The sequence below is a fragment of the Lepeophtheirus salmonis genome, chromosome 4 (assembly GCF_016086655.4).
Source record: "Lepeophtheirus salmonis chromosome 4, UVic_Lsal_1.4, whole genome shotgun sequence".
Lineage (NCBI taxonomy): Eukaryota > Metazoa > Arthropoda > Copepoda > Siphonostomatoida > Caligidae > Lepeophtheirus > Lepeophtheirus salmonis.
The window spans coordinates 39,804,640-39,811,409 of record NC_052134.2 but is presented as its reverse complement, the minus strand read 5'-3'; the positions used below and the strand labels follow the sequence as shown (position 1 = coordinate 39,811,409).

General features: G+C 33.5%; 1 non-coding gene across 1 annotated transcript; it reads left to right on the top strand.

Moving 5' to 3' along the window:
- The first annotated feature begins 1,974 nt into the window (after window positions 1–1,974).
- LOC121115929 (uncharacterized) lies at window positions 1,975–6,341 on the top strand. Its single transcript, XR_011779829.1, has 2 exons — window positions 1,975–2,938; window positions 3,013–6,341. It is a non-coding gene; the product is annotated as an uncharacterized protein (transcript).
- Window positions 6,342–6,770: the final 429 nt, after the last annotated feature.

Sequence of the window (6,770 nt, the reverse complement as noted above, 5' to 3'; positions counted from 1 at the left end):
GCTCAGTTTATAAGTTATTGGGAGAAGATTTTGTCCCGTGTAGACTTAAAGTTTTCATCACTGATACCGCCTCGTATTCTCTCAAAGCAGGAGAAGATCTTCGAAAAAAAGATCCTGGAATTGATTCACATTACATGGATTACATAGAGCTGCAGATATGGTTCAATAAAAGTTTCCTCTAACGAAGGAACTTATTTACAATGTGAAGAATATGTTTTTTGAATTCTGGAAGAAGAAAGAGAGTATTTACTATATATAATATATAACTAATATATATTGAATCTACATAACTCTGTATTTGCGATAACACTCTTTGATACTAAATCATTTAGACTACTTTGATTATTATTTGCCGTTTATACTATTCTCCAGTAATATATACTTCACATATTTTATTTGCAACACCAAAACATCTTAATTGTGCGTCTCTATACTTACGGACTCCGGTCAATTTGTTAAACGTCATCCTTGAATGTTCTTCCAAATAGAAGTTATATACTTGTATATCAGGTCTAAAGATGATTAGATATACATTTTAAGCACTACCGAATGTACGATGTAATGACGGGCTTGATGTTCTCTAATTATATTTGGTCTCACGAGTAATAAGGAAATTGGGAGTGAGGCTTGAAGTATGTATTCAAGACGTATCAATGTCCACATTTGCAGTACAGCACGAATTCAAGCTTATTAATGGAATTGATATTTGTGATAGTAACTATTCATAGTTGTGATTTGTGCGTTAAAGGCATTAAGGATACTAAAGGATTCTTAACAATGAAAGGGTTTACTTTAGGAGGATTGAACATGAAGAGTATCAATGAACACTTATGGATGGATTATATATTTTTCATACAATATATTTTGTCTTACATAAGTTTAGAGAATATAATATGGATTTATATATAGTAATTTATATGGAAATTATATATTAATAATATACAAGACGTCCCTTAGGATGATTTCTATTCTAAGGGATTAAACATTACCATTGCATAATATGACACTCAACTTCTTCGTAGCAAGGTATGAGTATTTCGACCAAATTTAAGACCATTTCTCACTTAGACTTAGATTGTTATGACAGATTTTTCTTTTATCTAAATGGTTTACGTCCCCATGTAAGGAATGAATATCTACAGCCTCAAGCAAAAATTATTATAGTTTGCATTTAATTTACACACATGCTATTTATAATTTGTTATATCCACCTTGTATATTGATATTCGTAACCTAAGTTTTATATAATGACAATTAATATTTAATACTATTTTGTATCGTACAATAAATTATAACTAACATTAAGACATTTTCTTGATAATATTATTAAATAGTAACAAGTAAAGCTATATTTTGGTGAAGGAAAGCTTCTATGTATAGTAAATTTTCAGATAAGTTGTAGTGTTAAAAAAATTATAATTGAGATATCTTATCAGTATGTTCGAAATTACCCATCAAGTATGAATATGAATAAAGGTTTGTTTATGTCCGAAAGAAAACAGAGGAACCAGATAGTTGAAGTTGTATTTGCGGACTCACTTCCGCAAAACACGATTCCCACAACCATTTCTAAGCTCATCTCTATGCGTGGTGCGCATTATTTACTAGTGAGATAGTGTACAAAAGAAATAAAACAAATATGGTGCATCTTTAGTTTTGAATTTCAACGATTTAATTACTCGGTGGCATTAGAGACAATTAATTTCAACAAAAAGTTAAACTTTTATAGTTATATATATATAGGAGGAATCATATTTTCTTCCCTCGAGGATAGACGGACTCACAGCTGATCCAGGTATGGCAATTGTTCGCTCGCTCGCTTCGTCTTCCCTATTGCGTGTATAGTCGGCCGTCTTTAGAATTTATACGTCATCTAACACTCACATTGACTACGTCATAAAGTTTTGTTTATTTATCTCTCTCTTTCTATTCCTGAGAAAACTAAATATAATAATATGGACCGGGCTCTAGAAGACGTGAATAATCAACTGGGAGAGCTAAAGAGAAAAAGAGCATACGCACTCACTAATGTAACAAAATGGTCAAAAAGTCTTACTAAATTATTAAACGCCGATGACATAGACATACATTTAGTGAGGATAAATAGTAATAGTTATGAGAAGAAATGTATGGATTTTACTATGTGTCATGAAGAATACGAAGAAATCCTTCTCAAACTGGACCCTTCAACAGAGGTTGATAATCTGTTGACAGAAGCTTCGAATTATTTTATAGAAAAATAAATTAAATACAACACAACGCTCGTGAAAAACCAAAATTCAATTGCAGGAAAGGAAATAAGGTAGTTGTAAATTCATTAAATCACTATGATTCTGTTAAACTTCCTGAGCTACATTGCACGTCATCCAATGGAGACATAACTGAATACCCAGATTAGCGAGACCAATTCATTTCAGTTATCGACAATAAGAATATTGATAGTACAAGGAAAATGTTTTACCTTAAGTCCCTTATGGAGCCTGGTACACCAACTGAGCAGGCATGTGCTGGTTTTACGAGAAATTGAGCATGCTATGAAGCAGCTCTAAAGGTCCTTGACTATATTTTTGGAAAAAATGGGAGAATATTTGAGCAAAGTATTAGTGACATCATTAATGCAGGAATGGAAGAAGTCCACCTTGCATTTGCTATGAAAGTCAGGTCCAAATTGGACACATTAATCAGCAACCTGAAGATGGAAGATAAACAATTTCATGTCATAGTCCCATTCTCAAATCCAAGTTAGAAGTTGAGGACAGAGAAGCATTTGAAAGATTCCTTCAAGATGAAAATATGAGTGAGTCATTGGAGGTATCTGTTTATAAATTTTTGAATTTTGTCCAGAGAAGGGCGGATACTTCCTTCGAGCTTCCTGGATTAGCGAAATCATATTTGACTAGTGTATTTCAGGGATTAGAAGCAACTACAAAATCTTTAGGTAAAAAATCAAAAAGTAAGCAAACCAAACCTGAACTCCATTATCAAATGTTTGTTTTGTGATGAAAATCATAGGTCTAGGAATTGCCTTAAGGCCATGGAGTTAAATAAAACTTCAAATGAACGAATTTTACGGGTAGAAGTATGTTACAAAAATGGCCTCCAACATGGAAACTTTGGTGCAACTCGAATGAGATCTACCAATCTCTTGAAATCGAATCAGATCAAGACAATCCTCCCAACATTTCGTTGTAAAATTAAAGGTCCTCAACATCATTTTTTCAGAGCAAATTGGTGGATTAACTCGAAACAAGAGAAATCAAATCCCAATAAATCGACATCGGGATATGATATAGGGTGGAGTTTCTAAGAAATTTAAAAGTCGAATTTTTACAGTAATGTTAGAGAGCATGAGGGGAGATTTTCAAATAAATTTCACTTCCACACCATTTGTGGAATTTGCTCTCCTTGTCAGCTGAAGGAGATCCTAGGATTTAGTTTGATCTGGATGATTTTGCAGATGAATATCCTCTACAATCAGCCGAAGTAAACCTACTAATAGTAATAGGTCAGGATTACTAGTGCGAAATAAATTCATTCGTTCAAACCATGGAAATTTAGTCGCCCTCAATACACCCTTTGGATATGTGCTAAATGGACGACTTCCAGTGAATTATTTAACTTCAACTTCTTGTTTACTGTTAAATGCGGAATTATTAAATATATATATATAAAGTTATTTATACTGGAGTCACTTTGTATTGATTCTATCTCACATAAGGCTGAAATTTACTCTGTGTTGATCAAATGACACTTGATCACTTGAAACTTTGACGGAAAACGATATACGGTTAAACTCTATTATCTGTTATAAAGAAGATGACCCAAAAATTAAAAATAATTTTCAATCCGCCTTTTGTAGATTGAAGAAGACAGAGGAATCTCTCCTTAGGGATCCAGTCAAAGCTAAGCTTGTGAATGAGGCAGTGAATACTTATTTTGAAGGGTTTGCAGAAAAATGTTCTGTTGGATCTAAGGATAGGAAGATTGTAAGTTACATACCTCTTAGCGCAATTTTTATAGAAAATAGTATTTCAACAAAGGTCAGAATTGTGTGTTGATCCGAGAACCCTTCATAAAAAGTTTTGTGCAGGTCCCAGTTTAATTTCAAAAGTGCAGTTGTGGCGTATGTGCGAAAATGTTCCTGCAATTTGAAATTGACGTACACGACAGAGATACACTTCGATTTCTTGGGAGAAATCTCAATATAAATGAGCCTCCTCAGTGCTATCGTTTGAAAGTTATTACGTTTGGTGTAATAAATTTACCATTTTGAAGTATTTATACAATTATATATCACGCTGAAAATAACAAAGTGATGTACAACAAAGAATCCAAAGTGTTACTCGAAGACCTTTATGTGGATGATCTGCAAACTGGAGAAGATTCCGTTGATGCAGCTACGCTTCTTGTTCGGAGATTGCAAGAATTAATTGCAAAAGGTGGATTTACTTTGGCAAAATGGGCATCCTCACATCCCGAAATCCTTGGGCAAATAAGCCTAAAATACCCGTGTTTTGTCCGGTTTACGAAGTTGATGCTGAAGCAAGAAGAGTCGGTCTTGTTGCACCGACCACTCTGATTATCACAATTTACGATTTAAATAATCGAAAACACTTAACGACCTCCTTACAAATTGTATGCTATGTCTTAAGAGCATTTGATGCGTTCAATGGAAAGGCAGTTCCAAAATCTTTGGTTCTCTCAGCTTATGAGAACAGAAGAACCCTCCAACTACTCATTCGTACAGTTCAAAAACAACATTTTGGGGACGAATATATTCGTCTCCAAGCTGGGGAAGAGATCCTAAGGTCATCGAATATTTTGAAGCTTAATCCATTTTTTGACATGAAAGAGGAAATAATTCGAAATGACACTCGGATTAGAACATCACCTGTCTTATTACCTGCAGTGAAGGATGGTTTAGTGGCAAAATTAATCCTACAACATCACCGTTCAAATCTCCATGCTGGACCAAATCAAACCTTACATTCCCTCAGACACAGGTACTGGATCGTAAAGGGTTTTAGTATAGTTAAACAAGTCATTTCAAAGCGTTGTTTCGTATGCGAACAGTTCACAGCAAAAACTCAACAACAAATGATGTGAGTTCTTCCTGAAGAACGGATCAATCCTGGAACGGAACCATTTTCGGTTATAGGATTGGACTTTCTTGGTCCAGTTTACATCAGGGACGATTCTGGTAAAGAGGAAAACTACATCAAGGCCTGGATATGTCTTTTTAAATGTGGTGTATCAAGGGCAGTTCATCTTGAACTTGTCAAAGATATTACTGCTAGAACATTTTTAATGGTTCTCACACGAATGATAGATAGACGAAGCATGCAAAAAGTTATTAATAGTGATAATGCAAAGACTTTTAAAAGCACATCTATGCAGTTAAAAAAGGTATAGAAGAACTTGGATATGGAACCAATCTCCAGGTCAAAGCTTGAAGTGACAATGGAAGTTCATTGTTGAAAAAGCTCCCTGGATGGAGGCTTTTTACGAGAGACTTAATTGGTCGATCAAAAATGTCTTCAGACGAGTAGTTGGAAAGGCAATTCTCAAAGAAACTGAGTTTGTGACCTTTTTGACTAAAGTTGAAGCTCAAATCAATTCTCAGCCCCTGTCAAGGGTTACAGCAAATCCAGAAGACTCTGATCCCATTTCTCCTGATATGATCATCAACGGTAGGAAGTTAAGTAATGTAACTTGGTTCAAGATCAACGAATTCGAAGATACGAATCAAGTTCTTATGTCTCATCGTCCCAAATATCGACAGACACTCTTAAAACACTTTTTTAATAGTTGGAAGAATGAATATTTAAAGGAACTTTCTATTGGAATAAAATGGTGCTTTCCTGTGGACAACATAGTGAAAGGTGGAGATCTCGTTCTCATCGAAAAAGAAAAGGTATCACGACTCAGCCGGCCTATATGCAGAGTTACTGAATTAACTCTATCACGGGATGGAAGAATTAGTTCTGTCATAGTTATATGTAATAATTGGAAACTTAGACGGCCCTTGAATCAAGTGTTTCCGTTAAAGTGCGAGTTAAATAAGTGATTTCTTTTCTTTTATAAATTGTTTGTTTTTGGCTTTGGTTGTTCATATATATATGTATATATACCATTTATGCAATTATTGTAAGTATATTATGTCATTTCTAAATTTATTATTTTTTTTTTGTTCATCCTGGGGAGTAAAAAGAATTGTAAGTACTATCTTTACCAAGGCTATGTATATTTCTTATTAGAGAGTGTTCCCTCAGTTATTGTTTGTGTGTTGACCCGTTGAGGTGTCATTATTTGATAATGGAATAAACATACTTATAAGCTCATCTCTATGCGTGGTGTCCATTATTTATTAATTATTAGTGAGATAGTGTGCAAGAGATTATTATACTACGAGCACAGATTAACTTTTGCCATGGCGTCTTTGACATTAATATCTCATTTTTTTACGAAATTTTGTGAACATATTTTAATTTGTTTTAAAAGTTATTATAAAAAAAAGTTATTAATATCTTGACGTATATGTATACAAAAATAGAATACAATTGAATAAAAAAATATTTATTTTTGGGATCATCCTAGCAAACTACAATTTAAAAAAAAATTACATTTGTTGAATAGTTTAAAAAAATTAAAACTCAAACTTTATTTAAATAGTTGGAAACGAGTCATCTCATATTCAATAATTATGGTATTTACTGCCAAATGCCAATGCATCATAGTATTTTTAGGGCGGATAAACTCTATAATAATTA